Source organism: Gasterosteus aculeatus, chromosome 15 (assembly GCF_964276395.1).
Source record: "Gasterosteus aculeatus chromosome 15, fGasAcu3.hap1.1, whole genome shotgun sequence".
Classification (NCBI taxonomy): Eukaryota; Metazoa; Chordata; class Actinopteri; order Perciformes; family Gasterosteidae; genus Gasterosteus; species Gasterosteus aculeatus.
Window position 1 is genome coordinate 17,524,464 of NC_135703.1, and position 18,447 is coordinate 17,542,910.

Sequence of the window (18,447 nt, forward strand, 5' to 3'; positions counted from 1 at the left end):
AAGTAAACGTTGCCATTGAATGTGGACGAACCATTGTTGGGAGAAGGTGAGGCTTACGTCCTGACATCTAAGGGCGGACATCTGGAAGGAGGTGAGAAAGTCGCATCTACGTCAGCAAGCATTTCTTTCTGCATGGGTTGAATAAGCAAACTGCCTCAACACATGCGCCGTGAATCCGATGGAGATGACGAAACACCAAATGTGAAATTGTAAGTGCAAACCTGAAAAGTTAAGTTTCGTGAAGTGAGCAAATAGGAGTCTATAATATGAGCCTTTCAGGTTTTGTTAACTACTTTTACAAGTAAACTTCTGTAGTAGGTCTACTTTAGTTGTCAGGTTTCCTTATGTTACAGAAATGCATGTTAGGTTTAACAAAACCTGTTTATAAAATTAACAAACTAATTAAAATAAGTGGACCTTGACTTGGTTTAGAAAAAAGACTGTTTTGTCCGAGCCGAGCACCCCTCCCACGTATGCAAACGTGATGAAGACTTCATCACGTAAGGAAAGGGGAGGGCCTTATAGCAGGAAGCAGAGGACGGACCCTTCTGATTGGACACACGGACTGACTGTCTTTTAACCCTTTTAATCCGAAGCCTTTTGCCGGCGACGGAAAGTGACATGATCGTAACTCCTTAACTATTTGCATAATCAACGTAATTCTAACGGATCCTGAAAGCTAAGAAATGCCGCTTTCTAGATATTATGTCAATCAATAAATGAGAGGCGGGACTGAGAGCCTGTGATGAGGGAGGAAGTGATGCAGCAGGAGAGCTGCAGCACAAAGTCACAGAGATGGCGATGTTTTACGAGTGTCTTAAAAGTGTCCTGCTCGTGTTTCACCGTTGTTTTACTGGTGTTTTGTTCTTCAATTATATTTAGGTGTTGTAAATAAAAGTATTAGTATTGTTTTTGTTGTTTTTTTTGCTGTATTTTAACCTTAGTTTTTTTCTATTACTCACAGGGCTCAAGAAAACCAATCCAGGATCTCATCAGAATCCTCAGGCTAAGGGCCTGAGAGGTAGACCCACATCACGCTGGAGAGATTACATATTTGTCTGGCCACATCAGGGTCCCCAGAAAGAACTGGAGAGCTTTGCTGATGGGACGGTCTTCTGGACTACGACCCGGCCCCAGATACGAGGGAAGAACACACATGGATGGACTTACTGAACTTAAAAACATTTCCAGACTGAGACGTGCTCTTTTCGCCCTGACCCTTCATACTAAGTTGGGTTAACACCACCCAGTGAGTGAATAATGATAATATCATTTCAATCAAGAGCAACCCGTTCATTTTTCCCTTTAACTATGTTGAGTGCAGAACGAGGATGAGCCGCAGCAGAATGAAGCTGACCGACATGAGGAAGGAGGGTGAAGAGGTGCAAAGGTGACAGTTGGAGAGGCACATTCTGGCTCATCACCTCAGAGAGGAAGTGACAACTTGGAATGGCCTGCAGTCGATGAGGCATTGATCAAACGGTGTGAAAAGCCTGCAGGTCAGCAGGACACTCCACAACTCCAGGACAACTGAATGAACACTTCTTCACCTCCCTAACTTTTATTTGGGATGCAGCATCCTTTAACATATTGTGGTGTAGGTATTTAAAAAATGTAGTCTCTATTTTCAGTTCACTCACCAGTGATCCCATGCCAATGAAATAGCAGCTTGTAGTGTCCAGACTGACAGGACAGACTTGGAACCACCATTATTTTATTTTGAAAGATGTGATGGAATGTATTTTAGGCGGATGAAACTAGCTGATGCGAGGGATCAGGACTGAGACTCAGGCGCAGAGGAATGAAATGAAAATCCCAAAACTACTTTTTTCCAAGTTTAGGATCTTTACTGGCAACCAAAAACTTTACTTTGCAAAACAACTCCAAAGCAGCACAGGCACAAGCGGACTTGACACGCTGGAAAAGGGGAAAACAAAAGGGCTTGAAACAAAAAAAACACAAAATGACAGTAGGAGCTCTGCTGTCTAAGTACACTGTAAGGAATTGCTGTAAATTTACGATGCGTTTCTAACGGTATCTTACAGTATGTCATAATAACTGTAACATACAGTTAAATTTCCATCCCTTGCTTGTAAATTAACGGCCAAAGTCATGAATAAACAGTTAAAGCTGTCAATTTACAATAATAGCAAACTACCGTAATTCAACTGCATGTTACATATATTTTATGAAGTGGTGGAAATACACATACAAGTGCAGTAGGTTAATGTATGGAAGCCCATGTCAGCCACTGAAAAACAGGTCCTGTAAGTCATCATAATGAGATAGTATCTCATGAGATACGATGATGACTTTGACTTACATGCAGCTATCACTTTTACCCCAAACGCCCATGGTTTGACATAATTTTATGTGGAGTATTTGGGGGTTAGGTGTCTTGCTCAGTGACACTTCAATTTGGCACAGGAAGCAGCGAGGATTCGAACCGCCAACCTTGTGCTGCACAGCACACCCTCCCTATCCCATGCGCCGCCTTCGCTGTCGTTTCAGTCGCCGGAATGTAAATTATTATTATTTAAAGTGTTCATTGCCTAAAAGTCATTTGAGTGTTAATCTGACCGACTGCTCCTGAACGTGACGTCAGACGCGTAATCTCAGTTCATCCAGAACACCTGAGCAGTTCAACATGGGAGGAGTTTCTCATTGGCTCGTCTCTCCAAGTAACGTTGGTAAGTGTTATTTGCCTAACATGATTAACATTCTCCTTCCTTACATCTTGTTGTCTTCCTCATCTTTGTAATTTTAATATTTTACCAATGACAGTGTTTCTAAATATTTCATTTTGGTTTGTTTTACAGAGGCACTGGATTAAGGACGCCAGCCGTTTGCTGCGGTCACTTGAAAGTGTTCCATAGCGTGCAGTTAGTTTACCTTGTTCCTAATGATTTTATGATTCATTTCTTTATGATTGTATACATGCGGCATATTTCATGTTTTCGTTCTTGGTTACAAATGCCTAACATTTTTGTCTTAAGGGCATCTAATAAACTCCAACCACTATGACCGAAATGAGTTTGGTTGTCTTTAATTTGTCGGGAATTAAATGCAAAAGTATACGGTTATAAGTAAACGGTAACATTCCTGTAATCCAATATGTGACAACATACCGTATATCACGGTAGGTCCCTGTAAATAAAACAGTAAGTTACTAGCGTCGACTGCCAGTAAATTGCAGTTAATTCACAGTAAAATTTATTCAAGTTTACGGTAACATACAGTAATCCATTTTGCGGTAACATAGTGTAAAAACCATTTACGGTATTATACCGTAAAATAACAGTAAATTCCCGGCGTCCTTGCTACCAGTAAAATACTGTTAATTTACGGTAACATTTTTTTGAGTGTACACAGAAAATCGTGTGAGTGATTGGAGGTATAGATGAGGTGATGGTTAACTGAAATGCAGGTGTGGGGGGAAAAGGAGTGTGGTCAAAAGAATAAAACAGGAAGTTACACTAGTTGCAGTTTCTTTGAATCGTTACAGCTAATGCTGTGTTTATTACTAATAGGGTTGAGCAGCACCAACCTCCAAAATTTCTTCAGGTGGCCAGCTCTTCTCAGATGAAATGCTAATTATGTATTATTACAAGCCCACTGTTGCTGACTGAAAAAGGACGCCAAGATATACTATAATGAAAATGTCTTGTGGTCCTCAGACACACTTTCTATCGCCGCTTCCAACCAAACCAATATATAAAAACAAGGATTCTTGAAAATTCAGACATTCAGTAGTTTAGCGGGTATTATTCTCATTGATATCTTTGCAGAGGGGCTTTAACATCCCAGATGGGCTTGGGATGGAGAAGCCTGATAAAATTGCATGTAACAAGTGGATTCATAAGCTTACGCATAGTGATGAAATTGGCAGCGTTGGAACAGTATTATGGTTTTTGGCGTATACTATATGCAGTAAATCACCAATCTTCACCTGGGCTGTCTCATTTTCTAAGAAACGACATCAGAGGGACGTAAATACCATTACGTTTCACTATTGGAACTATAATCCATCATGAATCAAGAGGCCTGTTAAAGATGAAAATTTCATTCCAACAGATCTGTGGCAGGAAGAGTAAAAGCTGTGCATGCTGTTGAAGAAAGGGAAAAAGAAAGACTGAAGGAATGGGAGAAAGAACTGAAAGGAAGACACTGGGATGGCTAGGAAAGGAGAAGGGAGGAGGGAGGAAAAGGCTACTCAACCCAAACGGCATACGAGGGATGAGTCTGCTGAGGAAAGAGCAGTAAATAAAAGAAGTGACTGAGTGTATGCTGAGGGTGGTCGAGAAGTCTGCAGTAAGGGAGGGAGGAGAAGAAAGAGAAGGAAAGGAGGAGGGAGGGCGACTTCCCACCAATCCATCCCTCTTCCTCCCTTCATCTCCAGTCTATCAACCCCCTCCTTCCCCCCAATCCTTTTTCCTGACAGCTTCACCATTCGGATCAGTAGAGCTGGGGATCGTGCATCTAATCCGTTCCCTGATGCATTTTTAATTTTGAGGGAGAGCAGTGTATATGATAGGATGGGGCGGGGTGGTGGGTGTCACAGTGGGGAGGGCGACTCCACCTCCCTGGTGTCATACTGTACATATCAGTTGGACTGGCGACAAATCAGCCCATACAGATGAGGTGCTCAGGGTGGAAGTGATGAAGTACAATGAGTCGTGAGGCGAAGGGCAGGTTCAGAGTTGGTAGTTTAGCCACATTTCACATCCATCACAGACAGCAGGTTTGTTGACTTGTCCAAGCGAGAGCCCCAAACAAGGAAGTTACAGTGTCATTGATTAAAGGGAACCTGCTTAAAGGGAATAGAGCTTTAAAGGAACTAAAATAGGAGGTTTCATTTTGAGATCTTGATGATTCATCCACTTTTAGGATCATTTGGTTTAATCACAACCTTGTTGTACCCCGGTTAATTACACATTAACAATGGATGGGATGGAAGAACAAAGTTAGTCCAACCGAATTAGAAGGAAATACAAAAGAAAATGAAAAAGAGAAAGCCCAAATGTAGGTTTCAAAACACTCAAATCTTAGTTTGAAAAAGGACTTCCAGGTTTTAGAGTGGCCGACCAACATGGCTGTGTATGCAAACAGTCTTCTTGTACAATAATAACAAATAACACCAACATTTTAGCTCACTTTTATTTCCACGTAATATATATATATATATATATTTATATTTTTATGCGAAAAAAGTATTTGCCTTGTTCCTGCCATCTTGTTTTTTTTATCCGTCACACTTAATTTAATTTGTTTAATGATCTAAAACATTTAACAAATTAGACAACGATAACTGTAGTAAATACAAAATGCAGTTTTTAAATGTTGTAATCAGGTCTGGTGTGGTTAGTGAAATTTTACTAAATTTTACAAAAAATTTTAATCTCATCATTCATCAAGGGGTGGGATAACCAATTAAATGTCTTTACTCAGGTTATCTTTGTCTAATATTAAAATTATTGATTTTAATCATTTATGTGTGACAAATAACATGAAGGGGGCAAATACTATTCACAGCACTGTATATATTTATAAAAAAGAAACTTTAAGTGGCATAATTATAACCATAAAAAAGCTAATTTTGGTAAGCTATTATGAAGACATCTAGTCTAAGGGCCTCTTTTCTTTCTGGGATGGGACCGAGATCAATGGAAGTTAAAATTGTAGACTTAGACAACAGTTTACAGTGTGAGGAGCTGCCACCAAGGCAAGTGAAAAATATGCCTTTTTTTTACCTTCTTCAGCCAAGCCAACAAAACCTGTTCATGATGTTAACTTCCTGAATACAAGCGGAAGCACCTGCATCCTTATCTTTTTCATGGTTAGTAAGACACACTTTATCCTCACTTCCATTACTTCTTGTAGCTTTAAATATTCTCTTTTTCTGGTTACTGGTTAAGTTATTTTTTTGTACATTTGAATGCAAGTACAATTGGTCATAATAAAAAGTTGAACTTCCAAAATATGTACACCAAAATAAATACTCCTACAGCATATCACGCAGTGTTCCTCTGTCAAGTATATTGTCCAACAATTCCCCTTGACTGTGTGACCTATAGATTAATTCACTTTAGGGTTCAGTTTCCACACTGTAAACTACCGATCAACTTTTCAAACTTTTAGTCTAATATGTAATAACATTATTCACGGAAGTATCCATAAACGAAGCCAAAAGCGGATTTGCATGAAGATACGTGCTTCATTCCACAATGTCAAGGCAACAAATGGGTAAACAGGAGTGTGTGTGTGTGAGAGACAGCGCCTGAAAGCATATTGGAAATAACACCTTGGGAATGGTCTGTGGTTCAACCTTCCCTCATGAAATATGATTTTTGAAATCCTTCGAAAAATTATAATAACCCAGATAAGCTCGGGGCTTAAGTGATCCGCAGAATCAGTGGTTTGAGAGTTTAACATTAGTACCTCTGAAGGTAATTCTGATGCAAATTTGTGTGAAGACTCCTGGATAAATGCCTTTGGCTGGTGAATGAGGTCCAGGTAGGAGTGTGCTTCATATGTTTCAGAGATTGAAAGGAAGAAAAAAAAAAGATGCTGTGTGGTGGAGAAAAGAAAATAGAACAAATCCTCAACAAAATGCCGATGGCAGCTGTGCTGACTTGCCTCTTAGTGCTTTGTGACAGGCTTTGCTCTATTTCATGTGGGTATCATCCCTGGTCCTCATCCCTTTTACCCTCCCTTCTTACCTCTATCACCCATTCACTCGCCTCCTCTATCAGTTAGCTTATAAACCAGCCGCTGTGCCAAGCGCTGATTAGCTCTGGGGCTCCTCATCCTTCACTCAAATGACTTTTTTGACCATTTACACTGCCTGAAAGATGCTAAATTGCTAAGAGGGCGCAGAAAATAACACAGTAGAAACACACAAAGGCTTAAGTGCATTAAAGGATATCTTTGGCATTACTAATTTCTTTGCCAGGACACAGGAAGAGATAGATTCTTGTCTTGCTTAGCCTATATCTTTGGCTAGCCAAAAGCTCATATTTCAAAGTATTGTACCTAATAACTCATCTCCCCCATGTAGCGTTAGCACCATTTTTCTAACTTTGAGCAAAAAATGTAGATATGGTTAGCGTATGTAACCACTACAGGTTACCACTAAATACAATGTGAAAAATGATAATAGGGGAAACTGTTTGGATTCCAGACTCGGGACTGGACCAGTAACGTAGAAACAGAGGACACGCCCAACGTTTATTAACTGCATATTGAGCAGTTTATCAATAATTAGCAGGGGGGAGGGACCAAATGGAAATTCAAATTACAATTTAGGTTTCTACAAAGATTTAATAAGAAAATACAAAAATGAACTGTAAGCATATAAAACACAATAAAGTCCCTGGGTTTTCTCAGTAAGAGTCACAGTTCTTACTTCAGCCCCAGTGAGGGACCCGTATTAGGAAATGTGTGTATGTTGAATGAATGTATGTCTGTCTCCAGAGCTGAATGTGTTTGTACAGTTCAATCCTACCACACTTGATGTAGATATTCTTCATTCCACAGCGTTCTCAAAGCAGGAAACAGGGTATCTGTTGTTGCCAGGGCTCGCCATCCTGTGCTGTCTTCTAGTCAAAGGTGCGCTCACCTTTCGTCACGCGGTGAGACGCCGTAGGAGAGGAAAACGGGCCGGCTCGCTGGTGAGACTCCGCAGACGTGGTTCTCGCACTCCGCTGCTAGGCATCTTTCTCTCCAACGTGCGCTCACTGTGCAACAAACTGGACGAAATTCAGCTGCTGATGAGGAGAGACAGAGACTTCTCTACATCCTCCGTTTTGTGCTTCACGGAGACGTGGCTCTGCGGATCGATACCGGACTCTGTGCTCCAGCTGGCGGGCTTCAGCTGCTCAGAGCGGACCACGACACGGAGCTCTCCGGCAAGACGAAGGGTGGAGGAATCTGCTTCTACTTCAACAACAGCTGGTGCAACGACGTAACGGTGATCCTACAACACTGTTCTCCTGATCTGGAAACTTTCTTCATCAACTGCAAACCCTTTTATTCCCCCCGTGAGTTCGCTTCATTTATCCTGGTCGGTGTTTACATGCCGCCGGCGGGCAACGTGCACGAGGCCCAGCGGACACTCGCCGACCAGATACGACGTGTGGAGCGGACCAACCCAGACTCTTTAGTTATTGTCATCGGGGACTTTAACAAAGGAAATCTCACACACAAACTCGAACGTACAGACAGTTTATTAAATGCCCACCAGAGAGGAGAACACGCTGGATCACTGTTACACCACAGTAAACAGGGCTTATCACGCCGTCCCTCGTGCTGCACTGGGACACTCTGACCACGTCCTGCAAGTGGATCACAGACTTCCTGTCTGACAGGAAACAGCGTGTTAAGCTGGGGAAACATGTCTCAGCCTCTTGGACCATCAGCACCGGTTCCCCCCAAGGCTGCGTTCTTTCCCCTCTGCTCTTCTGCCTGTACACCAACAGCTGCACCTCCAGTCACCAGTCCGTCAAGCTCCTGAAGTTTGCAGATGACACCACCCTCATTGGACTGATCTCTGGTGGGGATGAGTCCGCCTACAGGTGGAGTCTGACCATCTGGTGTCCTGGTGCAGCCAGAACAACCTGGAGCTCAACGCTCTAAAGACAGTGGGGATGGTTGTGGATTTCCGGCGGAACAGCGCCACCTTCCCCCATCACCCTGTGTGACTCCCCCGTCACTATTGTGGATTCCTTCCGTTTCCTGGGCTCCATCATCACCCAGGACCTCAAGTGGGAGCTGAACATCAGCTCTATCACAAAGAAGGCTCAGCAGAGGTTGTTCTTCCTGAGGCAGCTGAAGAAATTCAAGCTGCCAAAGACGATGATGGTCCACTTCTACACGGCCATCATCGAGTCCATCCTCTGCTCCTCCATCACCGTCTGGTACGCTGCAGCCACAGCTAAGGACAAGGGCAGGCTGCAGCGTGTCATGCGCTCTGCAGAGAGGTTGATCGGCTGCAATCTGCCGTCCCTGCAGGACTTGTTCGCTTCCAGGTCTCTGAAGCGAGCTAAAAAGATCGCGGCCGACCCCTCTCACCCCGGACAAAACCTGTTTGTGCCCCTTCCATCTGGCAGGAGGCTGAGGTCCATCAGGACTAAGACCTCCCGCCACACCAACAGTTTCTTCCCGTCGGCAGTCGGGCTCATCAACAGAGCCGGTCCCCCACTGACTGACTATAACATTCCACCAGTCACTCCCCCTCATTTTTCACTTTGTCGTTACTCGTCACTTTGTTACTTGTTCGTTAGTGCACTTTATGCTTAATATTTTTTTACTTTTTTAATAATTTAACTCTAACTTTATTATCTTGTTTTATACTAATCCATAGCCTTATTCTACTAACCCATTGCATTAGCATTTCATTTTAACTTATTTTATTACTTTATTACACTGCTGTCTTGTTGTCTATTGTTGCAATGTCTACTGTCTCGCACCAACCGCCAAGACAAATGTTTTGTATGTTTGACATATTTTGGCAATAAATGTCTCCTGATTCCCGATTCTCTGAAATCTCTGAATGTCTCTGCCATCTTCATTCAGATTCCAGAACTTTTTTGGAGGTTTCCAACTAAAGAAATCTTAACTTTGAATATGGTCATGATTAAATTGCCTTAATGTTGATTTTATGAACATTTCTAGGCACAGAGCAAAGCTTGGGGAATCAGATTCATGCTGACATTCAAGCACTTCTGGATTTACAATAAATGTGGTCCCTGTAGCACCAATAAAAAATATTCCCAAATTCCCATTCTCATAACTGAGCCCATATTGGGCAGCTGCTAAGATAATTTTACAAATCGTGCAAACAATGCAAAACTAATACAGAAACATAGCAGAAAATGTAATTATCAGCTGTTATTTATTCATTAATATTCAGTATCTTCTATTTAATTAGCTAAACTTAAATTACACTTAGTAGCACTCCAGCTAGCTGACTTCTGCTAATCATCATTTGCTAATTATTTTAGCATATATATACAAAATCCCCGCAGTTTGCTGCACTGACTCCTAAATGGTGGAATGAGCATCAGAATGACATCAGGACAGCAGAAAGCTTAAACAGCTTCCAACGCAAACTAAAAACACACTTCTACTGACTATACCTGGACTAGTTAGCACTTTATTAGTTCTTACGATGGTACTTACCTATAGCACTTTGTAGTTTGGCTTTCTATAAGAAAATCTACTTTCTGGATTCTGTGTCGCTGGAGTCAATGGAGTCGATAAAAAAAAAAAATTGCATCCCGGCTAGCAGACATATTCTTAGACATATTACATACATACATACATAAGTGTAAAATGACGTGGTAAAATAGCTTGTAAAGGGAAATCAGGCTGCTGTGCACCGACTGGAATGGAACAACATACTCTCAATCCATAACGTGATTTCATAATGTCAACATAAAAAATGAATTAATATATAGGACACATTTTTTCTCAATTTCTTTTTAAATGAACGTTACCATTTGGATGATACAGCTATTCTCCCATTAAAGATTCAGCTACGACTCTTAAGTTAATCATTTCCCCTTCACTCGTTGGGTCAGTGAAGGTGAAATGATTAACTTAAGAGTCTTCCCCATCGTCAGTGGAAGATGGGAATATGGGCTAAAGCATTTTTTAGGCTGAAGTGAAAGTAAACTTAGACTTATTGTCTATTTACCAAGCTTGATAGCAACATATTGTCTATACATTTGTCAAATTAAACTATTTTGAACTTACAAATAACAATTAATGAATTATTAATAATAATAATAATAATAATAATAATGCTGAACATTTTATTCGCTAATAAATACACAGAACAAACACCGCAAATCACCGTTTCGTCTGTGCCTGCATTAAAGTCAAACTTATTTCCAAACAGAGATTAGGCTATGGGCTTTGTGAAGGATTTTCTGTAGAGCAGCGGTTCCCAAACTCAAGAATGCCGCGGCCCAATTTGAAATCTGAAAATCTTTCGCGGCCCACCCAAACCTTTAATCACAACTCTGATCAAAACATAATGATTAAATTACCTTGAGAATTTAACCAAAATCAAACATCCGCGAGCAAAAGTCCGTCTCCGCGAGGTATTTGCTCGCTTGCGAAACGTGAACTTCGTTGCTCGCGAGGAGAATCTCTGCTCGCGCTCGAAGGAGTTTTCTACGCGCTCGCTGTTGTTCTTTCTGACAGTAAGGGGGAGACGGTGCTTTCAGGGTCCGATCGATGCTGCGAGGTGCGTCCGCTCCCGCCACCCCCTCGCTATCCGCGCCTTAAATCTTCGGCTGCTTTTAGAATAACTTATTTTCCCCGTTAAGATGGTTCAGCTACTGTAGAGAAAAGGGCGCCGTCTCTCGCTCTTTAATCTCATGAAGTGCTCGGCGAGAAGGACAGGTTTGTTTCTCCGACGCGCCCTGAAAGCAGCTCCATATCTCACGCGCTTGAGCGCCGCTCAGCATCTCGCCGCTCAGCATCTCGCCGTCGTAGACGAGCTTTGGCGTGTTTGGCAGAGCGCCTTGAGCGCCGTGTACAACCAGTATGGATCAACCCATTAACCAATTGATCCATATATATAAGGCGCTCCGGATTATAAGGCACTGACGTTTTTTGAGGAAGTTAAAGCCTTTTAAGTGCGCCTTGGAGTGCGGAAAATGCGGTATATTTACTTTAATACTACAAGAGGGCGCCCCGCTTGTTGAACAATGACAGGCGGACAAGAGCAGCCGTTTCGAGCGAGAGTCTTATTGTTTTATTAATCTGTCTGTTTAAATTGTTTGTGCTTCATCAACTAATGTTTCACATAACTAATGTGCCGCATCATAAATATTTTTATATTAATTTCAAACTTTTAAAAATTGAAAATGAAAAAACTTTATTTATTTATTGTAAATGACCTCACGCCCCCTGGTGGGCCGCGGCCCACACTTTGGGAATCGCTGCTGTAGAGGATTTGATCTTTTTATTCCTGTTCAGGAAGTAAAGATTATTCGGAAACTCAAGGACATATGAGCTTCCTGAGGTTTCACATGGACATCTTTAAACAAACGTTTATGACACTTCCGTGTGGGAGAAAACTAAATAAATCATTTCTCACAATGTCTTAGAAGAGGTACTATGCTATGCTTCCTTTATTCGATTATCCTCCATAAAACTATGGGAGATATACAAGTTAATTTGGCCTTTTAAGTCCGGTGGACAACAGAGGCTAATAGGAGCCATGTTCAATGGAACGTAGCTGGAGCACTTTAGTAAAGCCGGAGATGATTTCTTGGAATCTAAGATGTCATTTTGGAGTTATTTGTGTGTGTGTGTTTAGTGTTGATTACTAGCACATACACAGTCTCTAATCAGGAATCAGGAGAAATGTATTACCAAAATACTCTATGTCAGACATACAAGGAATTTGACTTGGCAGTTGGTGCAAATATCAGACAGTAAGACAATGGACAACAAGCCAACATAGTGCAAGAGGTGTAAAATAAAAAAAATATAAGGCTATGGGTAAGTTTTAAAAAAAGGAATAAAAGTTAAAAATAAAGTACTCTACACAACTGTGTTGTGAGTGTATGTGAAAGTGACAAGTGACAGGGGTATGTGCATGCATACACCTGTCACATGTTTGAAGGGAGTGATCGGTGGAGAGGGATGACAGAGGCAGTCAGTGGGGGTCCAGGCTCTGTTGATGAGCGTGACTGATGACGGAAATAAACTGTTCGTGTGGCGGGAGGTCTTAGTCCTGATGGACCTCAGCCTCCTGCCAGATGGAAGGGGCACAAACAATTTTTGACCAGGGTGAGAGGGGTCGGCTACCATCTTTTTAGCTCGGCCCGGGTTCCTGGAAGCGAACAAGTCCTGGAGAGATGGCAGATTGCAGCCGATCACCCTCTCTGCAGAGCGGATGACACGCTACCAGCCTCGTCCTTGGCTGTGGCTGCAGCGTACCAGACGGTGATGGAGGTGGGACCATCTCCACTGTCTTCAGAGCATTGAGCTTCAGGTTGTTTTGGCTTTGCCTGTAGACAGACTCATCCCCACCAGAGATCAGTCCAATGAGGGTGGTGTCATCTGCCAACTTCAAGAGCTTGACGAACTGGTGACTGGAGGTGCAGCTGTTTGTGTACAGGGAGAAGAGCAGAGGGGATAGGAAATAATGCAGCCTTGGGGGGGAACCAGTGCTGATGGACCAAGAGGCTGAGACATGTTTCCCCAGCTTCACATGCTGCTTCCTGTCAGACAGGAAGTCAGTGATACACTTGCAAGTGAAGTCGGGCACGTGCAGCTGGGAGAGTTTGTCCTGCAGAGACGGGATGATGGTGTTGAAGGAAGAGCTGAAGTCGACAAACAGGATCCTGGCGTAGGTTCCTGCGGACTCCAGATGCTGGAGGATGTGGTGGAGGGCCATGTTGACAGCATCGTCTACAGACCTGATGGCTTTGGAGGCATGCTGCAGGGGGTCCAGGAGGGGGTCGGTGAGGGACTTCAGGTGGGACAGGACTAGCCATTCAAAAGACTTCATGACTACAGAGGTCAGGGCCACGGGCCTGTAGTCATTGAGTCCTGTGATCCTGGGCTTCTTGGGGACAGGGATGATGGTGGAGGCCTTGAAGCAGGCTGGTATATGGCAGGTCTCCAGGGAGGTGTTGAAGATGTCAGAGAACACCGGAGACAGCTGGTCAGCACAATGCTTCAGGGTGTGAGAGGAGACAGAGTCCGGACCGGCTGCTTTGTGAGGGTTTGGTCTTTTAAAGAGCCGGTTAACGTCTCTGTTTAGAATAGAGAGGGTCGTTGCTGGTGAGGGGAGTGGGGGAGGGGAGGGTGATACAGAGACGTGAGCCCCTGATGGGCTGGGGGAGGGAGGGGTGAGGGTCTAGGTTGGTGGAGCTGTGGGGGATGGGATCAGAACATTCGTGGTTACATGGATTTGAATAACTGGCTTAGTCGGACTGAAATCGAATGATCCGTTTCATGTAAACACCTTTGCCTGACTATGTGCGGTCCGACTACGATCCGACTAACACGCCTGGATAACTCGATTCGATCCAGTTGATAGTTCGACTATTGCGGCATGTAACGGTGAATTGGATGAGGAACTGGACTTTGCGTCTTTGCATGCTTGAGATCCCGATGACGTCTTCTCTCCGTTATCAAATCAGCCAATAGCGCCATTCGCTGTGCTCCTAATTAACATCATGCAAAAATAGTAGAGGGATGTAGCTTCACCTTGCTCTCCGTTCGCCATCTTTCTCGTAACGTTGATGTTGTTGTTGTTGTTGGTTGTTGCTGGTAGTGGTGAAGAGGTCAAGCGGAAATGGCTGTATCACAACTAGTTGTAATGAAAACAGCGCCACCTATCGTATCGGATATGACATGCTTTCGGCCAATGATTCGATTTCTTCACTGCCATGTATATTGCAATAATAGCACCTCCCCCCGAAAGATAGCATAGTCCGACTAAGCAAAGATTTGAATAATACCATCATGTAAACACACTGATTGTCTATCAAATCCGCAGTAGAACTCATTCAGCTCGTCTGCCAGGCGGAGGTCATTCATGGAGTGGGGGGGGTTTTGGCTTGTAGTTAGTGAGGTGTTTGAGGGTTTGTTGTTGTTATAACTCACCCTGGTGCATGATGGTACACAGCTGTCCTCACAGAGGCCGATATAAGTTACAGCTTCTGTGAACTCATCCAGATTGTTACTAGCAGTCCTGTAACCATCCCAGCAGTCCTGTAACCATCCCAGTCTGTGCAGTCAAATATCCTCCAGCGCCTCACTGGTCCACTTCTTGACTTCCCTCACCACAGGTTTGCAGAGCTTTAGTTTCTGCCTGTATGCAGGAATCAGATGGACCATGACGTGGTCAGAGTGTCCCAGTGCAGCACGAGGGACGGTGTGATAAGCCCTGCTTACTGTGGTGTAACAGTGGTCCAGCGTGCTCTTCTCTCTGGTTGGGAATTTAATACACTGTTTGTAGTTCAAACGTTCAAAAGTTCATGGCTTTGTTAAAGTCCCAGACCACAATAACCAAGGAGTCCGACTTGATCCGCTCCACGGGCTGTATCTGGTCGGCGAGTGTCCGTTGTGCCTCCTGCACTGTAAACACCGACCACGATGAAGGAAGCGAACTCACTGTGTAAAAAGGTGTACAGACAACAGTTAGGAATAATGCCTTTCAAATGAACTCAACCAATGCTCTCTAATGAGTGGTGAATATAAAAATTCCCCTATTGATGTCAACTTATACCAAAATGATACACATATAGTTATTAATAACCATGCAGTGCCCTTAAAAGAAAAACACCCCCCTGCTGCTCTAGTTTCCCTCTAAGGCCTTCAATAGCCATTTTAAGCACACACTAATAATTGACATGACAAACTCTTGCCTCAGTATCAATTATCACCTGAATAGGGGACCACGGGTGGGTTTAACACGAGCTGTTAGACCACCAGCGGATTGTAAGTGCTACATAAAACTACAAGGTTCCTATAATAAGTGGCTGGCCAATGTTTTTTTTTCAACAATTTAGGGCTTTTGTTTCATTTATGTCCAACTAATGGAGCAGATCTTACAGTCTGGCATGAGCCATCACTCAGCTTGAAGAGGAAATTAAAACGCAAAACAATTATTCTAATGTGTAGGAATACGAATTAAGGTGTATTGTTTTCTGATATAATTAGGAGAGTGTGGAAATATGTGTTTTGGTATTGTAGCATATCTGCATTAAAAACATCAGATACAAATCATTGCTTGTATGTTTAAAGGACTTGGTATTGCTGTAAGAAATGAGCAAATACATGCAATTTGTTGTAATTGCGTTGCATGCCTAAGTTGAATGTTTGCCATGACAACGGATACTAATTGACCCTGCATTGGCACTGTGTCTGCAATTATTAGAACTACAGTCGTCCGGTCTTCTTTGCTTAGGCTCCCACAATGCCATGGGCTTAATGTAATGTATCTTTGTTGTCATTGTCGTTGAAATAAACACCTTGGTTGGCACCCAAGCTCTGTTTCAGCCCTGCTGCTTCCAAATACAGTACCAGCCGCTGAGTGGCCATCTTAACAAAGTCCAAAGTATGAGTTAAGATAAATGTACCGAGAGGTGTATGGAGAATTTGTATATACAACTTTTATTTACAGGAGCATTAGCCCATAGAGGAGCACAGCGAGAGTTAAAGATGTGTACACATCTCCTCTCTTCATTGGACGCATACACAGTATTAGCGGGGGAGTACACAGATAAGAAGTTTCCCGAGCATCTCTTCCCAGACTTTCATGTGAGCGCTGCGGAGGGAAAATGTCCCAGCCTGAGGGATGACGAATGGCCTTAATGAAGTCGGACAAGGCGGAATACGTGCATGAGAAATATTGAAATGATGTCACTATGCAGCTGCACACGTGGGTTACAGCGGACCAGCTCTTGATGGCCCTGGTCTAATATTGCAGCACAAGGGGGATGATTAGTCTCATCAGAGGTGATTGTGTATTCTGTAGGAGGTGCAAACACAACGCATTAACCATTTGAATCAAAGGGGCCTCCTGTACTCCGCTACATCTCCAACGGACCTGTGCTGTGCTGTCTATTCATTTTCAGACTGTAAATTATTCACAGACTCACGTAATTAACAGCAAGTGAATTTGAATCAAACGATTAATGGGCCTTTATTAGGACTTCATCAAGGTACAGGAGGCCTTTCAGGGGCCCAGAATAAATGGCGCTGTAATTGTTAAAAGACCAAACCGCGTGTGGTGGCGTGAATGGAAGGGATCAATTTGGATCAGTGTCCCTGCGAGGCCAGAGATGTAAGCACAGACTGCTCAATTAGTGGAACAAAATCAAACATATCACAAAACAAAGTTGAGAAAATGGCCCAAAAATTGATGCATAAAAGGCCTCAGAAGTCCCTCAACAGGCAAGCGGAGGAGATAAACTAGATCTTAGAGTGTGGGGCAACTAAGGAGAGGCTAGAGGATTGAAGAGAGGCTTGTGCGGAACATTACATAAACATGAGAGACACACAAGTTACCATGCTGTGCCAAGAGCCGCACAGTGTTTGCTTTGAGCCCTCTCAGTCAAAACAAATCTTGAGGTCAAACTTCAGGCCCATTCGTTGAGGCGCGGGTCACTGTTCAATTATTCAGCCAGCCGGGGACTGCGAAGATGGACCAGATCAAGCAAAGCGAGGGATGCCAGTAACGCACAAGAGACCCAGTAGTATCCACTCCAAGAGACTGTAAACAACATCCATTTTCAAGCCACAGACACTTGTTTATCGAAGTACCAGCGACCAGCACAGATGTGAAAAGCAAGAAATAACATATTTCTTACATATCTAAACACTAGGGGAAAGACAAGTAAAATGAATAAGGCCGGGCTGAACTATGATCTCAATGATCAGTTAGTCACTTTGAATTTGAGCCTATTTGCTCTTCTTCGATGTGGTTTGGTGTTGTTGCGATTAATTGGGAAACCAAAGTATTGCAGGAGCAAAACAGTGTACATACGTAACCATGTACATGGTAAACAGACATAGTTGTAGAGCGCCTGTCTGCTTTCCTCTCAAATGCCCCGATGTTCTGTGGGAAAACCTGCTAAATCGGCAGTGTATCAAATACTTGTTCTCCCCACTCTACCAATGTGTGAAATAATGTGAAAGAAAATGTAAAGGAAACCCCACTTAATGCAATTGCAGAGTCTTAATTGATGAATCTACTTTGTCATGTCCAAGCAGGAGGAGCCGCCATGACAGACATCTTTAATAAAGTTGCTCTTCAAGTGTCAAGATATATCATCATAATTGCCTGCCCGGGAATCATTTTCAAATCAGTATTTCCTGCGTGAGACAGGAGGAAGAAAAAGCCCCAATGTAGAGTTGGACCTGGAACATTGTCTGCATCCGATATTTAAGCACTAATCAATTCCATTCTATAATAGACATGATAGAGTTGTAAGTATACTGAACGTAAAGAGAGATAATCAAATAGTTGCTGATTAGCCGCCTTAGGCCTCGGATGAGTATACATTTATAGAAACCATTGTACATTCATAGACGGCACACCTCATGGCTTGTAGGAACCTATAGGGGAGGCTAAGGACAGTAGTGAGAAGAGGGATGATGAATATCTGCTCAAGGCCTAATGGGAACTTCATTCAGATGAGGACTAGGGAGCCGGACGGCCACCTTGTGCCTTAAGCCCCCTCCCCGCCGGGGAGTGTAATTCCCTAAATCCCTTTCACCCCCCTTCACCCTCCCACCACATATACTACTTTCCTCATCAACTTGACAGGCTGGAGGGATGACCCTGAGAATCACATTATGTATATTTCTTTAGCTCTCTCTGCACATTTGCATGTAGAAGACAGTTAAAATAAAGCCATAAATCAGCGGGCAAACATATAAATGGATTTGCAGTGAGATTGAAACCCCTGG

General features: G+C 43.1%; 1 long non-coding RNA gene across 1 annotated transcript; it reads left to right on the forward strand.

The window, feature by feature from the left end:
* The first annotated feature begins 827 nt into the window (after positions 1 to 827).
* On the forward strand, positions 828 to 3,030 carry LOC144388355 (uncharacterized). Its single transcript, XR_013452691.1, has 2 exons — positions 828 to 2,690; positions 2,820 to 3,030. It is a non-coding gene; the product is annotated as an uncharacterized LOC144388355 (long non-coding RNA).
* The last annotated feature ends 15,417 nt before the right edge of the window (positions 3,031 to 18,447 follow it).